Below are 21758 nucleotides of genomic sequence, written 5' to 3'. Positions count from 1 at the left end.
AGATCAGATTCCCTAAGAACCAATCGATAGTAATTATTTTGGGTATTTATCATATTTAGGAAAAACCTGTGGTTTTTAAGTTTCGTTATCTTGTGAGTTCCCTTTATACGTGTTTTGTATCTTTTAAACGGGAAGTCTCCACCGTGTTAACTAACAGTCATTGCTGAATTGGGAAGGGGAAAATCTTGGCAGCCCAATTTTCTTTCATATACCAAATTTAAAACTTCTCGCTAGAATAGTCTCCCACTTGATGCAGTGCCATTTTTCTATGGAAAGCCCCCAAGGATCCTGGAGTTTCTTAGCTGGTAACAATTGTCAACTTAGTTGATGTCAGTGGGGCGGTAGCGATTGCTTGTGCACAAGTGCTCCGGCGTAAAACCCAAGCCGCTGCCGTGTTCCGATTTAGCTGAAACTGAGCTATTGTCGTCTATGGAAAACTCATTAGTTCCAAGCACATTGTTAGTGATCAGGGCAGAAGACATTACTGTTATTAACATATTGCCAACCCAATAGGAGTTTTAAAATGTAAGGACAAGATGTGAATGCAGTTGATGGTATCATAGGAGTGAGGTTTCTTGGGGGACATCATCGGGAAATAGGGAAGTGGCTCAGTCGCTTTCGTTGTTCAATGGCCATATAGGCTACATTAGTGAAGGAAGGTGAATGCAAACTCATTTTTAGCTTCTTTCTAGACTCATCCGAAGGCTTCTTATGTTCCATACACAGATTTTGACGTCCACTAGTGTCCCTTCGTACGTCAAGGTCGTTTTAACTATGTTTACTCCTCTTTTCATGTTAGACCAAATTTCTCGCCCCCTTGTTTCTAGAATGTACAGGACCGTCAGTCCTCTCTCCCTATCCCCCTTTTGGAGCCTTATGCACATTAACTGAGAGCCTCGCCCTGCCCTTTTGCCGCCTCCCTCACTCAATTGCTTAATGACAATTAATTACCCACTATAAAACAAAAATGGGTCTGTACCATTATCTATATCTCTCTAATTCCTTCCTCCCCCCCCCAAACCTCCCTTCCAAACCTTTGTCCTTCTTAACCTATCCTACACAACCCCCTCCCCCCCAACCCCCCCACGTAACGGGTTGTTTATGTGAATGTCGTTCTCTTGGTGAAGTGCCCCAGAATCCTTTTAATTGATTTCTAGTAACGAGCAGATTCGTTGATTCAAGTAAGAGCGGCGAAAGCACTGAAGTGCTAGTGCGTTTTTTTTCCCTCAAGGCTCTATACATTACCGAATGAAAATTATCAAATAAACTAATAATAGAATAAGCTGGATACTGTGATTACAAACGGGGAAGCTACTTCATTCCTGAATATGGAAGTATAGTGGTGTATAATTGTAATTGCAGGCTTCTTCTTAAATATGGAAGCATAGTGGTATTTAATATGTAATTGTTACTTCATTCTCGTGCTGATTCCTGTCTCGAATGGTCATGACCTCAGCGTGGTGAGACAGTGGCAACATGGTGTTCATCCATGATGGATGTGTGACATTCCTCGTGTATGATCCATGGCTAACGGTGACCAATTCATCTGTGTGTAATATCTTGGTGATCAGAGAGGTAGTAGAACATCTGTTCTTTTTTAAATTCTCTTAAAATTAACCTGAAAATCTTGAAAAAGACTTCATTTTTGCTTAATGATGAATGTGAGGTAGTGAATGCTAAACAATATTTTCTGTAGACACTATCCTTTAATGATTTGAAGAGTTAATGTAGGTTCATAAAGAAATTAAATTTTCTTCCTAATATATGCCAGTTTATAGAAGATCTTTTCTTGTAAAGAAATGAAAGAAGAATCGGCTGAGAAGTAAAACGAGTTCAGAATGCTGATGTAGGAGATAATAAACTATGTTGAATGACACTGAATAGAGAAGGTTCAAAAAAAGTATTTAAATTCTGGGGTACTTTGTGTATGAAAGTGGATGAGAAACTAATCATATTCTGAGGAATTAGGGGCATATATTGTCCTCTGTGACTTTGATTTGAAAATAGTTCAAATATTCTCTTAATTAATTAAAAAAAAAAAATCAAATTGGTAAGTGTTCCAACAAAAAAAGCTACTTTAAGAGGACACCTGGAAGAGATAAATTAAGATTATTTTCCCTTTGTTGCAGTTAACTGTACTGGATCATCTCGGCAGAGAAGAATAAAATACAGGATTGAAGTTGTTGTTGCGGATTTTGACATTGATTGGTTTGTAAAAGTGCCAGTTTACGATTTCTTTTATAAAGGAAAAAAAAAATAAGGAAAACTCTGTTTTTATTAAGCCTAGCTTCAGGAGCAAGAATTTCAGAACTGTCGGCTTTATCCAGAGATCCGGATCATGTTCAATTCCCTTCCCACAGGGGAAGTGCTACTTTCTCCGGAACGTAGTTTTTTTAGCAAAGAATGAAGATCCTTTGATGAGGTGGGAACCTTGGAAGGTATTACCCCTTCCGCAAGATGTTTCCCTTTGTCCAGTTTCAACCTTACGAGCCTTTCTATCCAGGACCTCCTCTTCCTCATCTGGGGCCCCTCTTTAGGAGGGAAAAAGGTGGTACTTTATCCACTAAAGGCATCAGGCAACAAATCCTGTTACTTTATCAAACAAGCCAATCCTGACTCCTTTCCAAAAGCACATGATGTCAGGGCAGTAGCCACCTCAATTAATTACTTCCACATATGAATTTTGATGATTTAAAGAAGTATACCGGATGGAAATCGCCGACAGTGTTCAAACGTCACTACCTTAAGTCCTTGGAAGCTCTGAAATTCCCAGCAGTAGCAGCGGGTAACATAGTTTCCCCTGACTCTAGTTAGATTATAGTAGAAGATTCAGTCCTCCTTTCTACCTGCCTCACCCAACAGTTCGTCTATTCCTACCTTGTTCATTAGCTTAGCATTCACCTTGTGTCTTAGCTGCTTTATGATTATATAGTGTCCCTTTTGTCTGGTTAGGGACACACACAGCTGATTACCATACTGATCTCATAGATGTTATGCTTATTTTTATGCTAGGGATACATCATATTACAATGGTTACGGGTTTTGTATATTAAGTCATATACATTCCTGAGATATATATTTTTGTGATTGATCAAATATTTATGTAACTTTATATTTAATTGCTATTTCTATTTTGATACATGTTTGTTACACAGATTTATTTTTTTGATAGGTAATCATTTTACCTATTTGTATATATGTAAATTACCTTATATTAACATAATTAGTTTAAGGGTAATTTAAGCATAATTCTGATTTTGTTTTACTGTGTATTTGTATCTTTTTAGCAATTATATTCATTCATTTATTTGTATCTTTTATTTGAGACCTATTTTGTTTTATTATATTCTGTTTACTTTCTTTACAATCTTGTGCTGTTTCTCTGGTACGATTTCGCGCAAGCGACACGAGCTGAAAGCCCAGAAAAAAGGATTTTGACGTAAGGAAAAATCTATTTCTGGGCGATTTGGGCTCGTGTCGCCAGCGAAATACCCCCCCTAACCCGTCCCTTCGCTCAAGATTGTCTGCTAACTTCAGGATGGCCACCAGAGGCGCAGCAGTCGCAAGCATGGGATGGAGTAGTAGTAGTACGAGCTGCTCTCTCTGGGACGGCTCCCCTCTTGGAGGGTTTTGTAGTGGGAGATTTCTATTGGCATTTGGCTCGTGGTAGTGGTCTCACTCGCCTAGTGTTCATACCGACACCCTCCTAGAGGGGTGAGCGAGTCAGTTATACTGACCTTCCTTTTTTCTTTATTTTATTTATTCTCTGGTATGTGTTAGTACATTTACCCTAGAAATAATAGATTTTAAAGGATATTTCGCGCAAGCGACACGAGCTGAGCCCAGAAATAGATTTTTCCTTACGTCAAAATCCTTTTAATCTCTTAGAGGCCAAATAGTTTGCAGTCATATAGTTTAAGTATCTTATTTCCGTATTAAGTCATTGTTCCTTGAATCTAAACAATTTGAGTCAATGGGTTTATGGTAGACGTAGGTGAAATGTTTGTGTACATATATCATTTTGTTAGTAGTTTAGTGTACATACATTATTTTGTCAGTAGTTAAGCAGTGCTGGTGAAGTGAGCAACAGTGCGAAGCAGTGCTGGTGAAGAGAGTGCGGTAGTGCTGTGTGCTGGTGAAATGAATGCAATAGAACGGCACTAAGCAGTGCTAATGAAGTGAGACGATAGTACGGCACTAAGTGTGGTGAAGAAAGTGCAAATATGACAAATTTCTTCTTTACTCTGTTAGAAACAGAGAATTGACTGTCTTAGTATTTTTTCTTCTGCCCTACCCCGTTAATGCGGTTAACCTAGTCACTAAGGTTAGAAAAATCACGGCGGTGGTGACCTGTCCTTCTTGCAATAAGGATGATAATGAAGGAGATTGGATTGTGTATGTGGTGGTTAGTGTATAAAGGATCTTGGTGAGGTAGTGCTATCTGTGCTGGTGAAGTGACCACAATAGTACGGCACCAAGCAATGCTTGTCAAGTGACTACAATAGTACGGCACTAAGCAGCATGGGTGAAGTGAGTGCAATAGTATGGCACTAATCAGGGCTGGTGAAGAAACTGCAAATATGACTAAAGTTCTTCAATTTATCTTCAACGAGTTCTTTGATCGTTCTTTGTGGAGTTCTTAGATAGTTTTTTCATGAATTTAGGTACCTTATTTCCGGATTAAGTCATTGTTCCATTTAATTTAAATCTTATTTCCGGAGTCAGTCATTATTCCAGGTTCATTTAATTTAAAGGTTCATTTAATTTAAATCTTATTTCCGGATTAAGTCATTGTTCCATTTAATTACCTTCTTTCCAGATTCACTCATTATTACAGGTTCATTTAATCTAAATAACTTATATCCAGATAAATTAGTTTTCAGATATTCGAATTTATTCAATCTCTCGATGATTAGTACTTTGCAAATAGTAATTGTATTAAATTATTTGACTTTAAATAATTTGTAGATAGGCAGTTTATTGAATCATTCAATGCTAAATAGCTTGTAGATAGTCTGTTTAATCATTTGATGCTAAATAGTTTTCAGATAGTCAAAAATATTATTTGGCAAGTTTTTTTATAAGAAATTATTTTGAATTGAAATAATTTTAGTCGATGTGTTTATGGTGACATAGGTGAAATGTTTCTGTACATATATTTTTTTCTTAGTTAAGTGTACATATATTATTTTGTCAATAGTTAAGCAGTGCTGATGAAGTGAGTGCAACAGTGCAAAGCAGTGCTGGTGAAGTGAGTGAGGTAGTGCTATTTGTGCTGGAAGTGACTACAACAGAACCGCACTAAGCAGTGCTCGTGAATTGAGGCAATAAGGCGGCACTAAGCAGTGTGGTGAAGAAAGTGCAAATATGACTTTGTTCTTCGATGAGTTCTTCGATGAGTTCTTCGATGAGTTCTTCGATGAGTTCTTCGATGAGTTCTTCGATGAGTTCTTCGATGAGTTCTTCGATGAGTTCTTCGATGAGTTCTTAGATATAGAATTTTTTCATATTTATATATTTTCAGATTAAGTCATTGTTCCATTTAAATATCTTATATCTGGATTCACTCTCCACAGTTCCACATGTCTTAAATTTATAGATGCACATGTAGATTTTGAATGGTTGAAATTTTAGTGAAATAAAATATTTGTAAGTTAATGGGTGAGGAAGGAGGGGTTTTCAGATACTACTTTGGCTAGCTGCCACTTATAGCTGAAGACTTGAACCAAATCAAACTTACTAACAATGGAAACAGGCTCTACGAGCATAATCGTCCCTCTTACTTTACTTCCTACTTTTGAACCCCTTTTACTTTCAAGTAAAGAAACCTGGGGTTGGCATTTTTATGGTGTGGAAACCCATATCAATGTTGATTCCGGGAGTCCCTTTCTAGGAAGGTTGCGCCTTACTAGTTTGGGGCTTGCCTCACGGTTTAGGGTTCCGTGACAGTACTGGGGGAGGGGAGGCTTTGACAGGCCGATCCTTCCTTGGCATTGACGTCCCCTACTGTCTCGACGGTCATGGCCTCAACGCGGTGAGACAGTGGCAACATGGATCATCATGTATGATCTGTGGCTAACTAGTGACCATAACACCACAGGTTCAAGTCTCGGCTCATGAAATTTTGTATTCAAAAAAAATTGTTACAAAATCTAAGCTGCACGAATTTCAATCTATTATCGGTTCAGGTTTCTGAATTTAGATTTCTTCTTTTCAGATTTATGAGTCATGAATTTAAATATCTTAGTTTTCAGATTTGTAGCAGTCGTGAACTTTTAAAATCTTTTTCAGGATGAAGAGCGTACGTGCAGATCGGGCGTTGTTTTCGCTTTACTCAATTTGAAACTCAGAATTGACGGTCTAATTTTTTTTTTACTCTGACCTACCCACGTTAATGCGGTTAACCATAGTACTATAGGTACTAAAATCACTGCGGCGGTGACGTGTCATTCTTGGCAATAAGGATGATAATGAAGGAGAATGGTTTAGATGTGTATGCAGTGATTAGCGTATCGCAAAGAATGTGTGTATCTTGGTGAAGGAAGAAAAAATATTTGTTGCTATTGAAATGAACTATAAATTGTCATGGTCGCAAATATCAAACAGATGGTCATATACTGAACTCAAATGAATGCAAAAACTTACATTATGTAATGGAAAGGATTGCTGATTATACAGATCATGGCAATGATTGCTTATAGAAAATTAAAATGAGAGTGAATATCCAATCTGTAGGAAATCACACTTCAGATTGGAGACTTGCTAACTGAAAAGTTTTATGGCCCTTTTTGCCATTGGTGAGACATGGCTGAAAGACATGAAAACTGCCAATATTGCTGATATGATCAAACTCAACCATTCCCGAGGGAAGGTTAGTTTGGTCGACTGCTTGACTGGACTGATAAAATTGTTTCCTAGTGTTTTTATCTGCATTGATTTTAATATGAAAATCAAACATAAGTGTGGAAGTTTGCAATGTGATCAAATACATCTGTTGAATAAACAAAATTTTATAATGGTGGTCCTGCTGCGAGCACTATGGAAATGGTGGTGGACCTGAATAAGCCTTCAATATCAGTTAGTTTGAAGATAGTCAAATATTTTTTAATCTTCCTAGGCTAAATAATTTGAAGATAGTTAAAACCTGATCACTTCATTAAATAGGTTTTATTTTTACAGCAAATCCTTAAATTATAGAAAACTTAGAGGCAATAGGTTAATAGTTTGGGTACAAACTTCATAATATCTAATTGTATGTGTAGTGTTAGAGGCTATGCAAGTAATGTTTTTTTTGTATTAGTGCAATAGTTTTGTTGGTTATTGCAATAATACAGTTAGATGCTAATGTAGATTTTGTAACTGTTGAAATTTTGGTATGTTCAACTTTTATTAGTCAGGTTAATGGCTGAGGAAGGAAGGGGCTTTCAGGTACTCAGTGTTTGTGGGCAGCTTCTCCAACAAATTTTTTGTTTTTGGTCAGATTTCAAACTTTGTGAACTCCTTAAAAAGAATAAGACTGCAGTAAAATACAAATATAATTATTTTACCAAATGAATTATTTTTGATTTAATTCTCTGAAGTGTTAACCTTAAATAGTCGGTAAACTTAGTTTTGATAATTGGATAATCAATTTCATAATTTGTCATATTTTTGTTTAATGAAAATAGAAATCTAATATTTTTTTTAACATTTTAAATAGAAATCCTGTATCAGAGCAGCAAATTAATATTTTACTTTTGTTTCAGGATGTACTGGATTCATCTCTCTGCTTTTTTTTTTTGGCTCCAGAAGAAACAAACTGCTAGTCTATGTAGTGCGGGTGTATTATAAAAGTTTGTGAAAAAGTGGTGTCTGTAGATATTTAGGTGAGCATACCATGAAAAGCCTTCCCTTTTTCCTTTAGTGTTATAGTCTTTTTTGTACTAGGATGCCTCTAATGTATTGCACTTCTGGGGAACTTTGCCCAGATTGTACTTGTGTATGTAAGTGGATGATATTGATTCATATTCTGAAGAATTAGGGGCACGTGCTGTCCTCTGTGAATTGGGTATTTGATATTTGTTGGAAGTTTCACACACATTTGTGTTCAGTCGGAATTCACCCATGGTGAAGTCCTTTAAGAATGAATAGGTTGGTTAAAAATTTATACCAATATGGCATCAGTAAATTATGAATATATATATTTCTTCAAAATAAGGTATATTTCGGGAAGCTCATTTTCCTAAGTATTAATCTTTTGTAGTCTGTAAACTTATTGCAATAACATGGTTATTAAGTGGTAAAGAATCTTTATGCTTATTAATTACCATTTTATTAAAATAAAAGGTCAAATACTTTCTTAATTCATTAAAAAAAACAAAAATAAAAAGTGATGTTCCAATGCCAAAAGCCTGCTTTAATGGACACCTGGAGAGATAACAAGATTACACTTTAGTGTTTTATCTTAGATTACAAGGAAACATCGTATCTGCGGATCGATCCTTGACTCGGAAAACTTAACAAATACAGGGTTGCAGATTTTGACAGGATTTGGAGGTTTGTAAAAGAGCTAGTTACAGATTTATTTTATAAAAGAAAAAACTTTCATCTCGTTGAGGCTAAATAGTTAGATTGTCAAAGAAAGTATTTTTCTCTTTCAAGGCTAAATAGTTAGCTGATAGTCAAAGAATTTATCTAATCTCTAGGCTGAATAGTTTGGAGATAGTAAAAAAACAAAAAAAATTAAAGTATATTTAAACTCTCGAGGCTAGATAGTTTTCAGATAGTCAGAAAATTTACGTTATCTCTCGAGGATAAGTAATTTACAGATAATGGAGGATTTAATCATTCGATGCTAAATAGTTTGTGGATCATTAGTTTCTTTAATCATTCGACACGAACTAGTTTGCAGATAGTCAGTTTATTTCATCACTTGATGCTAAATATTGTGCACAGTCAAAACTATTATTTAGGTAAAGTTTCCTTTGTCAAATCCTGGAACTGAATAATTTGAATCTATAGGTTTATGGTAAATGAGGTGAAAAAATTTGTGTACATATATTTTTGTGTTAGTAGTTAAGCAGTGCTGGTGAATAGTGAAATAGTACGAAACAGTGATGAAGTGACTACAATAGTATGGCACTAAGCCGTGATTGTGAAGAGTGCAGTAAGCAGCACGGGTGAAGTGAGTGCAATTGTACGGCACTAATCAGTGCTGGTGAAGAAACTGCAAATAGTTTGCAGAGTCATATAGTTTAAGTATCTTATTTCTGTATTAAGTCATTGTTCCTTGAATCTAAACAATTTGAGTCAATGGGTTTATGGTAGACGTAGGTGAAATGTTTGTGTACATATATCATTTTTGTTAGTAGTTTAGTGTACATACATTATTTTGTCAGTAGTTAAGCAGTGCTGGTGAAGTGAGCAACAGTGCGAAGCAGTGCTGGTGAAGAGAGTGCGGTAGTGCTGTGTGCTGGTGAAATGAATGCAATAGAACGGCACTAAGCAGTGCTAATGAAGTGAGACGATAGTACGGCACTAAGTGTGGTGAAGAAAGTGCAAATATGACAAATTTCTTCTTTACTCTGTTAGAAACAGAGAATTGACTGTCTTAGTATTTTTTCTTCTGCCCTACCCCGTTAATGCGGTTAACCTAGTCACTAAGGTTAGAAAAATCACGGCGGTGGTGACCTGTCCTTCTGCAATAAGGATGATAATGAAGGAGATTGGATTGTGTATGTGGTGGTTAGTGTATAAAGGATCTTGGTGAGGTAGTGCTATCTGTGCTGGTGAAGTGACCACAATAGTACGGCACCAAGCAATGCTTGTCAAGTGACTACAATAGTACGCACTAAGCATCATGGGTGAAGTGAGTGCAATAGTATGGCACTAATCAGGGCTGGTGAAGAAACTGCAAATATGACTAAAGTTCTTCAATTTATCTTCAACGAGTTCTTTGATCGTTCTTTGTGGAGTTCTTAGATAGTTTTTTCATGAATTTAGGTACCTTATTTCCGGATTAAGCCATTGTTCCATTTAATTATCTTATTTCCGGAGTCAGTCATTATTTCAGGTTCATTTAATTTAAAGGTTCATTTAATTTAAATCTCTTTATTTCCGGATTAAGTCATTGTTCCATTTAATTACCCTTCTTTCCAGATTCACTCATTATTACAGGTTCATTTAATCTAAACTTATATCCAGATAAATTAGTTTTCAGATATTCGAATTTATTCAATCTCTCGATGATTAGTACTTTGCAAATAGTAAAAGTGTATTAAATTATTTGACGTTAAATAATTTGTAGATAGGCATATTTAATCATTCAATACTAAATAGCTTGCAGATAGTCTTGTTTAATCATTTGTTTGCTAAATAGTTTTCAGATAGTCAAAAATATTTTTTTGGCAAGTTTTTTTATAGGAAATTATTGAATTGAATAATTTTGAGTCTATGTTGTATATGGTAGACATAGGTGAAATGTTTCTGTACATATATTTTTTTCTTAGTTAAGTGTACATATATTATTTTGTCAATAGTTAAGCAGTGCTGATGAAGTAAGTGCAACAGTGCAAGGCAGTGGTAAAGTGATTGAGGTAGTGCTATTTGTGCTGGAAGTGACTACAACAGAACAGCACTAAGCAGTGCTCGTGATTTGAGGCAATATTGCAGCACTAAGCAGTGTGGTGAAGAAAGTGCAAATATGACTTAAAGTTCTTCGATTGTTCTGCAATTGTTCTTCGATTGTTCTTCGATGAGTTCTTCGGTGAGTTCTTCAATATAGAATTTTTTCATATTTATATATTTTCAGATTAAGTCATTGTTCCATTTAAATATCTTATATCTGGATTCACTCTCCACAGTTCCACATGTCTTAAATTTATAGATGCACATGTAGATTTTGTAATGGTTGAAATTTTAGTGTAAAATTATATTTGTAAGGAAGGAAGGGGTTTTCAGATACTACTTTTGGCTAGCTGCCACTTATAGGTGAAGACTTGAACCAAATCAACTTACTAACAATGGAACAGGCTCTACGAGCATAAGTCGCCTCTTACTTACTTCCTACTTTGAACCCCTTTTACTTTCAAGTAAAGAAACCTGGGGTTGGCATTTTTATGGTGTGGAAACCCATATCAATGTTGATTCCGGGAGTCCCCTTTCTAGGAAGGGTTCGCCCTTACTAGTTTGGGGCTTGCCTCACGGTTTTAGGGTTCCGTGACAGTACTGGGGGAGGGGAGGCTTTGACAGCCGATCCTTCCTTGGCATTGACGTCCCCTACTGTCTCGACAGGTCATGGCCTCAACGCGGTGAGACAGTGCAACATGGATCATCATGTATGATCTGTGGCTAACTAGTGACCATAACACCACAGGTTCAAGTCTCGGCTCATGAAATTTTGTATTAAAAAAAATTGTTACAAAATCTAAGCTGCACGAATTTCAATCTATTATCGGTTCAGGTGTCTGAATTTAGATTTCTTCTTTTCAGATTTATGAGTCATGAATTTAAATATCTTATTTTCAGATTTGTAGCAGTCGTGAACTTTTAGCATCTTTTTTCAGGATGAAGAGCGTACGTGCAGATCGGGCGTGTTTTCGCTTTACTCAATTTGAAACTGAGAATTGACGGTCTTAATTTTTTTTGTTTTTTTTTTACTCTGCCCTACCCACGTTAATGCGTTAACCTAGTCACTATAGGTACTAAATCACTGCGGCGGTGACGTGTCATTCTTGCAATAAGGATGATAATGAAGGAGAATGGTTTAGATGTGTATGCGGTGATTAGCGTATCGCAAAGAATGTGTGTATCTTGGTGAAGGAAGCAAAAAGAGTTTGTTCCGATACGTAATACAAACCCTCGGTCCTTTAACAATAGGAAGGTAACTAGCGGCAGCTGGGACGGTCGTAAGCTTCGAACAGGGGGGAGAACGGTAGTTAACTGCTTGTCCGATCGTGCGCACGCCCGCGTGCCTGAGAGGTGAAGAATCACTTTTGCTTTCGGCCGCGGGTGTGAGGACGTGTTCGTCATCGCTCTCTGCCCGCTTCATCATCGTATGCTTGTTTATATTGTGTTTTCTACTAATGGTTTGTTTGACTTGAAAATGAAACTGTAAGTACACTGTTTTCATTTTCATTACTTAATTATGAACCAACATGGAGCTATCGCCGTAGATGCGGCGATTTCCTCTCTTTTCATGAATTGAACCCTTGAATTATGTCTCGGTGCCGACGCTCGTGCCGAGTCATGTATTTGGGCGAAAGTGTGTAATTGAAAAATGTAAGTACTTTTTTCATATATTTTGCCCTGTGCGTCGTTACCGAGAGCGTGATTGCGCTCGGCACTGAGCCTTTATTGTATGATAAAATGCATTGAAAGTGGATTCGCAATGCAGTATTCTTTTCATTTTCATTTATTTGCATAATTTAATTTGGATCAATTTTCGCTCTTACCCGGGAATTGATCCTTACGATTATTTTCTGTGAAAGTGAAATCGCAAGTGCAGTATTCTGTTTCATTTTCATATATATTTTATGATAGCATCATATTATTTGGATCAAGTTTCCGTTCTTACCCGGGAATTGATCTTTTCCCCTTTAAGTTCTATGAAGTGAATCGCAAGGGCAGTATTCTGTTTCATTTTCATATTACTTTCACTGCTGTGCGGGGGTAGGGGAAGCGAAGGTCTGCCAGGAAGTCGTCGGAAAGCTCTCCCGCGGACTCCCTTGGTATCCGATTCTTCGTCTTCCTTCCTGCCCCCCGCTCAGCTTCTTCGTTGTATTTTGTATTTGGGGTCTCCTTGCGTTCGGGGTGGGCATGTCTCCCCGTGCATGAGGGAACCCCTCTTACTAATCTGTCTGTGCTACCGCAGGTGCTATATCCATGGGAGACGACCTTGGACAGGTATGGGCCACTGCGGCTGCAGGGCGTGCCTAGCATCCACGATCTGCTGCAGCGTCTAGCGAGGTCTGGGGCGGTGACCTTGGAGCGGTCTCCACTACAACCTCCACGGTCCGCTTATGCTGCTTCCCCCCGCTGGTCTACACTCCCATGCTGTGTCGGTGACGCCGTCTGGCCGCTTCTAGGGCCGGTCGCCGCCGTACCGAGGGGGGGTATGCCGCCGCCGCCTGTGTTTTCTTCGTGTTGCCTGCCCAGACTTCCGCTGTTCCAGCAGCTCGCCCCTGGACCGGCCGCCAGTACCCAGGTTCCCGCTGGCTGCCGATGATTCTACGAGGCGATGGCTGGGCCTGCCGTACCTGTCGCTGATGTGGTTCCCGCTACTACTGGCTTGGCTGTCCCTTCTGTGTTTACCGCTGCCGCTGTTCCTGCCGCTCCTGAGCTGGTTGCTGTTCCTGTCGCTCCTGGTTCCTGCACCTGTCCATGCTGGTCCTGCCCATGGTGTGTCTTCCCCAGTCCCAGGTCCTTCCGGACAGGTGCAGTCGGGCCGTGTTGCTTCGGCAACAGGCCCGACTCTGGCCTGGATGGAGGACCTGACGACTGTCCTGCGTGAGCTGACGAAGAAGAGGAAGGTGTCATCTTCGTCTGCTGCTGCCTCTTCCCCTTCGACTTCTAAGGCCCATAAGCCGAAGAAGAAGAAGGCTGCCTCCCCCCCTAAGAAGTCTCCTTCGGGAACTTCTAAGGGTGGGGACGGGGGGTCCTTCTGCTGGTCCTCCTGCCCTTCCGGGCGCGGGGCCCGTCTCCCCTTCCATAAGAAGAGATAGACGGGGACCAGAGGAGTATCGGTTTAGCTCAGCTACTGGTACTTCCTCGCCTGGTGCTAGCGGCGATGCCGCTACGCCAGGTTCCCGCCGGCTCGGTCTCTCGTTCGCGAGAGATCCCGAGTGTACGTTCTACTCCCTCGGGAGACCGTGCAGCCAAGTTTCGACGCCAGAGATTCGCTCGGGTGGCGCCAAGACCACGGCACGGAGCAAGAAGGCTGGCGAGAACCGCTCAAGGTGACTCTCGCCAGGCCAGCGGCCGCTCTCGCAGCGACCAGATGGTAACCGGGGTTTTTCCCCCTAAAAGACTCCTTCGGGAACTTCGAAGGCTCATCACACTCCGGTGTGACGGGGGGGGTTCTTCTGCTGGTCCTCCTGTTCCTTCGGGAACGGGGCCCGTCTCCCCTTCTGAGAAGAAGAAGAAGACGGGGACCAAGGGTGTGCTGGCTACTGCTGGTACACCCTCGCCTGGTCTTGGCAGCTCTGCTGCTAAGCCAGGTACCGGCTCGGTTTCTCGTCCGCGAGAAGTTCCGAGTGTACGGTCTCCTTCGGGTGACCGTGCAGCCAAAGTTAAGACGCCTGAGTTCGCTCAGCGTCATGACCGAGGCATGGAGCAGAAGACTGTCGAGAGCCGCTCAGGTGACTCTCGCCAGGCCAGCGGCCGCTCTCGTAGCGACCAGCCGGTACCTCGGTGTGGACGTGACGGTCTCTGACCGGCCACGGGTTGGGGGAGGCTGGGAAAGGGAAGAGGTCCCCCAGGTCCCCTCCCATCGACCAGAGGGTACCAGCGGTTTGACGTGCCCGCGAGGACGCTCACCGGTCTCACAGCGAAAGCGAGCTCTGCAGGTCACCTGACCGCCGCCCCCACAGGGACCGGGCGGATACGGTAGACCAGCACAGCTCGTCTGATGCACGGGACCGGGGTCGACGTGCTCAGTCGAGCCGCTCGCCACAGGTGAGTGGCACGTGCCAGGCCTGCAGATCGACCCCCACCGCGGGGGTTGGTGATCGGCTGCAGCCCCCCATGTAGCTGGTCCTGCCAGCGAGCGGGGGGGGAGCGTCAGGTCTGTCTCTCCACACCTTCAACTTCCTCGGGCTACACCGGGAAGAGCGAGGTAGCTAGGAGTGATCATGAGAGGTGCGCCGCTCACGATCCCGTCACGACGCCGCACGTGCCACATATGGTCTTAGGACCAACCAGGACGTACGCGCAAGTGATTGGAGGCGACCGTCAGGGGGGGCAGAGGGGGTAGCGTCAGTTATGTCTCTCCGATACCTTCAACTCCTCGGCATACGCCAGTAAGAGCGAGGTATATAGGAGTGATCGTGAGAGATGCGCCGCTCACGATCCGTCACGACGCCGCACGTGCCAGGTATGGTCTTAGGACCAGCCAGGACGTACGCGCAAGTGATTGGAGGCAACCGTCAGGGATCTGTTGCTGATCCTTCTTCTGAAGGAGGAGGGTCTTGGGAGCTGCTCTTGTTGGAGGGACTGGACGGTCCTACTCCTCAAGACGCTGTAACTTCCGAGATTCAGAGTAACTTTGCCCCGGTTAGTGCACTGATTCGTCAGCACAACGACCTGGGGAAGGATCGCCGCTCCCACCAGCAGAGCCCATGTCTCTGCTAGAGTCGTTTTGGGGCCCGAGAGGGAACCCAAACCGACGGTGGGTTTGCCGCGATTGGAGCTTGCCGATTCTGTCTTGAACCAGAGTCTCTCGTCTCCGGACAAGAATGGCTCTCTCAGTTCTGGCCGGTCGATCAAGCTACTTCCACCTCCTATACTGCGACAGCGGCGTTTCTACGATGTCTTCGGACACCGTATTTAATACTTCCTTCGTCCTCCTGAGAGGGTGGGTTTTTAACGACCCTCGACGAGGACTGGAATGAGTCGGAGGACGGTATCGGTCTCTCCTGTCAGGTGTCGATCAGCCCCACCCAGATGACGTTCACAGTGGCGGCAGACCCTTACCTACAGTGAGAGTTTCGTAACCCTCCTCGGAAAACGTTTTCTCCTGACGATACGTTTTCCCAGACTCTGAGAGGCCATCGCCGCAAGGCGATGGCTGCTCCTACTCTTCTCCAACTGCTAGTTCCACTGGGAAGGCGAGCGAGTATCCAATTCCTCCCCCATTCCCCTCTCTCCTTACGGCTACGAGGGAAAGGGGAGGGATCCTACAGAGATTTCTCTGTAGGATCCCACGTGGGGACTGCGCTACCGGGGGGACCTTCGGGTCCTACCTGACGTAAGCCCCACGGTCGTTGAGGAGGGATCCTGCCCCATTCTCGATTTCTACGGGAATCGAGAGGACCACCACCGCCGATATCGTTTGACGAATTCGGTGGGGGTTTCGCAGACTGCTTAGAATTCTACGGGAATTTCTAGCGCATTCAGAATGTTAGTTTCTTACGATCTCCAAACACTTAGGCGAGACCACGGTCCAAAGTGAGCGAGACTAGAATCCCCGATATGTTACACGATAATCGGGAACCTCGCCTATGCTCAAATTCCTGGAATTTCTAGCATTAGGAAGAAGACTGCTGCTGAAAGAAGACTATCTCACATTAGGCGACAACCTGGAATAGAGAAGAAACGGACGGAACAATATCCAGTTTGGCTTGAACTATCGTCTTAGTATTCTGTTCACATTGAAGCTTTCCTTCGAGGAAGACTTCTTCACTCTCGTTGATAGAGACCGAAGGTGGTCGATCTCCAATCCTTATTTTGTTTTCTTGAAGGAAAGAATTTAGGATGGAGATCGTTGTTCAGAATCCTACAATATATACTACGTATATTAACCTCTGCGACATGATTCTGCTAAGCAGTTGAATGGTCCGAGGTAGGCGCATATCCTGGTTATTCTAACGGATTGCGACTTAGACGAAAAGTATTCTCAATTGAACTGCAACTCGGGGTTGCCTGCAACCTCCCAGGAGTTTCCAGTTTCAATTTTATATACTTATGGTGTTGTCACAACAACACTATTTAAGCTTTTATATTTACTGAATTCGTTTTGCGCATAAATATAATTGCTCGAGCATATCTTTTTATGCTCGGTGGTTCTAGCCGAACGCATTCCTTCGTGGAAAGGATTACTTGGCAACTCAGGATGACGAGTCAGCGACAGCTACTGCTATGAATTGCCCGAGGCATTTCGTACCAGCTGCCGCTTCGAGATGGACGGTTGGTTTGTGGCTTTCTCACATGCTTTGATTGAATACTAACCGAATCCTCTGCCCAACAATCACTGACCTTAATTCTCTATTAACGGGGATTCTCGCATACATTGAATGACCATCTACTGCTGTGACGCTAGTATTCATTGTTTTCGGTATTGCGAGAATTGTAAACAGAGATCTATTCGACTCTCATCTTTCGTTTACCGCACGGTAACAGAATTCTGTAATAGTCTCTTGCTGCATCGTATCTCGATAATGCGAATGATTTTGCGGAATCTGAGTTTGTCCTCAAAATATCTGTATTCGGAGGTGTGCAATTGTTTTCAGGTTGTTCACCCCGGATTAGCAGATGTATTGAAAGACATCGCCTACTCCCACACCTGCCAGCTGTACTTCCAAACGTTCAGCCCATGAGAAGCAGTTCTTCAGGTGGCTCTCCCTGTGTTTCATTACTGAAGAAAGCCCGCTTCACTGCACACCGGACAGCAATGAAATGGCGGTTAGCGTTTTCAGTCATTTGTAAGCACAGGTTAGAATCTTGAGATTCCTTCTCTCGATTCAGCTGGAAGACGTAGGTTGCATTCATTGCCTACCTTCGTCTTCAACGTCACAGTGTTGTTTCTCCTTAAGCTGAGATTCAACGTCTATGAGATTTTCTTGCCATCAGGGACCTCGCGGTCTTTTGAAGGCAATTGACTTTCGCCTTTTGAGCTTATGCATTGAGAGAATCATCGCCGCGCCGTCCGGCATCGGTGACTAACAAATATTTATTTGTTTGGTCTCTCAGCATAACTTTAAAGGGCGAAGGTCACGTGACTTACCCGGATGCTTGGACAACTTGCCTCTACTGATTCCGAACCAGTCAGTCGGCAGCTGTCGAGCGCCAGAGTCAGTTACGAACTATTGCTGTGGACTTAGTTCGGTTGTTACAGAGCAATCATTACTTCGTCTTAATAGCTTTTGTCAGTATGAGTACTGTACATAACCAAAGTCGAGAAGAGGGATAGGTCATACGAACTATTCCCTTCTTTTCGTCTTAGGTAACTGCATGACTTCTCTTGAGAAGTCAAGCACAAAGGGATGGGGATTTGTGACGCTCGATTTCGTACCAATCTTCGTAGCGAAGACTCAGAACCCTTCGGTAACTGACGATGGTTCGAGTCCTTCACAATACCCTCCCTAATGGACTTCACCGCCTCCGATACGAAGGCTATGCTGCTTTGTCCTGTGAAGGCGCGACGGAGCTGTCTGAAGAAACTCGACACCCAGGATGAGTGTGGACGCCTCTTCATCATTCTCTCGCGTTCCGCAAGAACTTCTCCCGTCCGGCGCAGGTAATGAAGGCAGGCGCCTGGTCCAACCGGACCGCATGCACCCCCTTCTACCTTCGGGATATTGTTGCCCACAGTTCCTTGGATCTTTTTCCTTGGGAACCGTGGTGGTTGCTCAACACGTTGTGTAGTTAACCCAGACCCTCGCAGGCTGAACAGCATCGAGTCCTGGTGTGACCGTAAGAATGGATGAGGAATGAGAGTGTGACTGGCTCCTCTTCCCATCTTTTTCTTCCCTCTACCTCTGGGTAGAGGGACACGGTCATCACCTGCTGGGTAAGGACGAGATGCAGGTGTGACTACTCAATAGAGCACCATCCTATCCCTTTCAGTAGGGATAGGAGTAAATATCCTCACTTCCACCTACCTCAAACCAGGGGGAGGAAGTGGATGCCAACTTGAGACAACCCATCATTTTATGATTGTCTCTTGCAAACAGGAACAAGTTCTTGCTTGCTGGTACGAAGAGATACGCTTGCCTCTCTCTTAGTACTTGGCCCAGAGGTCTGACCATTGATCCTGCGGTGCACACCCCGATCAATCGGACAGAGGTTTGGATCCCTCCCTTGACTCTACGACCAGGGAGGCACTCCAGGGTTGGGACGAACAAAACCAGTCTTTTTCACCCAAAAGAAAAACTCGGATTCCCTCCCACCAAGAATGAGGTCTCCTATTGTTAAAGGACCGAGGGTTTGTATTACGTATCGGAACAAATGACAATTTGTCGAAAATTGCATTTTTCCTAACTATACAAACCTGAGGTCCTTTACATATAGTCCCACCTCATGCCACCACCCCTCACTCTGCAACTTTTTGCATGGGCCTAAAGCAAAAGTGATTCTTCACCTCTGGGCGCGCGCACGATCGGACAAGCAGTTAACTACCGTTCTCCCCCTTGTTCGAAGCTTACGACCGTCCCAGCTGCCGCTAGTTACCTTCCTATTGTTAAAGGACCTCAGGTTTGTATAGTTAGGGGCGGAAAAATGCAATTTTCGACAAATTGTCATATTTCTGTTGCTGTTGAAATGAACTGTATAAATTGTCATGGTCGCAAATATCAAACAGATGGTCATATACTGAACTCAAATGAATGCAAAAACTTACATTATGTAATGGAAAGGATTGCTGATTATACAGATCATGGCAATGATTGCTTATAGAAAATTAAAATGAGAGTGAATATCCAATCTGTAGGAAATCACACTTCAGATTGGAGACTTGCTAACTGAAAATTTTATGGCCCTTTTTGTAATTGGTGAGACATGGCTGAAAGACATGAAACTGCCAATATTGCTGATATGATCCCACCTGCGCATAGCTTCCTTCACTTCCCGAGGGAGGTGAGTTTGGTCGACTGCTTGACTGGACTGATAAAATGTCTCCTGCTAGTGTTTTTATCTGCATTGATTTTAATCTAAGGATGGATGATCCAACCAGTGAAGGTGTCAGTGTTTAATGATATGGAAAATCAAACATAAGTGTGGAATTTGCAATGTGATCAAATACATCTGATGAATAAACAAAATTTTATAATGGTGGTCCTGCTGCGAGCACTATGGAAATGGTGGTGGACCTGAATAAGCCTTCAATATCAGTTAGTTTGAAGATAGTCAAATATTTTTTAATCTTCCTAGGCAAAATAATTTGAAGATAGTTAAAACCTGATCACTTCATTAAATAGGTTTTATTTTTACAGCAAATCCTTAAATTATAGAAAACTTAGAGGCAATAGGTTAATAGTTTGGGTACAAACTTTATAATATCTCATTGTATGTGTAGTGTTAGAGGCTATGCAGTAATGGTTTTTTTGAATTTAGTGCAATAGTTTGTTGGTTAGCAATAATACAGTTAGATGCTAATGTAGATTTTGTAACTGTTGAAATTTTGGTATGTTCAACTTTTATTAGTCAGGTTAATGGCTGAGGAAGGAAGGGGCTTTCAGGTACTCAGTGTTTGTGGGCAGCTTCTCCAACAAATTTTTTGTTTTTGGTCAGATTTCAAACTTTGTGAACTCCTTAAAAAGAATAAGACTGCAGTAAAATACAAATATAATTATTTTACCAAATGAATTATTTTTGATTTAATTCTCTGAAGTGTTAACCTTAAATAGTCGGTAAACTTAGTTTTGATAATTGGATAATCAATTTCATAATTTGTCATATTTTTGTTTAATGAAAATAGAACTCTAATATTTTTTTTTAACATTTTAAATAGAAATCCTGTATCAGAGCAGCAAATTAATATTTTACTTTTGTTTCAGGATGTACTGGATCATCTCTGCTGCTCAGAAGAAACAAACTGCTAGTCTATGTAGTGTGGGTGTATTATAAAAGTTTGTGAAAAAGTGGTGTCTGTAGATATTTAGGTGAGCATACCATGAAAAGCCTTCCCTTTTTCCTTTAGTGTTAGTCTTTTTTGTACTAGGATGCCTCTAATGTATTGCACTTCTGGGGAACTTTGCCCAGATTGTACTTGTGTATGTAAGTGGATGATATTGATTCATATTCTGAAGAATTAGGGGCACGTGCTGTCCTCTGTGAATTGGGTATTTGATTTTTGTTGGAAGTTTCAGACATTTGTGTTCAGTCGGAATTCACCCATGGTGAAGTCCTTTAAGAATGAATAGGTTGGTTAAAAATTTATACCAATATGGCATCAGTAAATTATGAATATATATATTTCTTCAAAATAAGGTATATTCCGGGAAGCTCATTCTCCCAAGTATTAATCTTTTGTAGTCTGTAAACTTATTGCAATAACATGGTTATTAACTGGTAAAGAATCTTTATGCTTATTAATTACCATTTTATTAAAATAAAGGTCAAATACTTTCTTAATTCATTAAAAAAAATAAAAAGTGATGTTCCAATGCCAAAAGCCTGCTTTAATGGACACCTGGAGAGATAACAAATTACATTATTTTATCTTTGTTACAGGAAACTGTACTGGATCATCTTGACTCGGAAAACTTAAATACAGGGTTGCAGATTTTGACATGGATTGGAGGTTTGTAAAAGAGCTAGTTACAGATTTATTTTATAAAAGAAAAAAACTTTCATCTCGTTGAGGCTAAATAGTTAGATTGTCAAAGAAAGTATTTTCTTTCAAGGCTAAATAGTTAGCTGATAGTCAAAGAATTTATCTAATCTCTAGGCTGAATAGTTTGGAGATAGTAAAAAAATTAAAGTATATTTAAACTCTCGAGGCTAGATAGTTTTCAGATAGTCAGAAAATTTACGTTATCTCTCGAGGATAAGTAATTTACAGATAATGGAGGATTTAATCATTCGATGCTAAATAGTTTGTGGATCATTAGTTTCTTTAATCATTCGACACGAACTAGTTTGCAGATAGTCAGTTTATTTCATCACTTGATGCTAAATATTGTGCACAGTCAAAACTATTATTTAGGTAAAGTTTCCTTTGTCAAATCCTGGAACTGAAATAATTTGAATCTATAGGTTTATGGTAAACGAGGTGAAATATTTGTGTACATATATTTTTGTGTTAGTAGTTAAGCAGTGCTGGTGAATAGTGAAATAGTACGAAA

The 21758-nt window shown here is 41.2% G+C and overlaps 1 long non-coding RNA gene across 1 annotated transcript in view; it reads left to right on the top strand.

Moving 5' to 3' along the window:
• The window catches only part of LOC135222304 (uncharacterized), a 31620-nt gene extending 10235 nt beyond the window's left edge, over positions 1-21385 (top strand). Inside the window, exons 3-4 of the long non-coding RNA XR_010316276.1 lie at positions 20469-20573; positions 21145-21385. This is a non-coding gene — a long non-coding RNA (uncharacterized LOC135222304). The remainder of the gene's footprint in view (positions 1-20468; positions 20574-21144) is intronic.
• Positions 21386-21758: the final 373 nt, after the last annotated feature.

Source organism: Macrobrachium nipponense, chromosome 3 (genome assembly GCF_015104395.2).
Source record: "Macrobrachium nipponense isolate FS-2020 chromosome 3, ASM1510439v2, whole genome shotgun sequence".
In the NCBI taxonomy this organism is placed as follows: domain Eukaryota; kingdom Metazoa; phylum Arthropoda; class Malacostraca; order Decapoda; family Palaemonidae; genus Macrobrachium; species Macrobrachium nipponense.
Note: the sequence above shows the minus strand (reverse complement) of the source record. Positions and strands in the feature narration are given on the sequence as shown.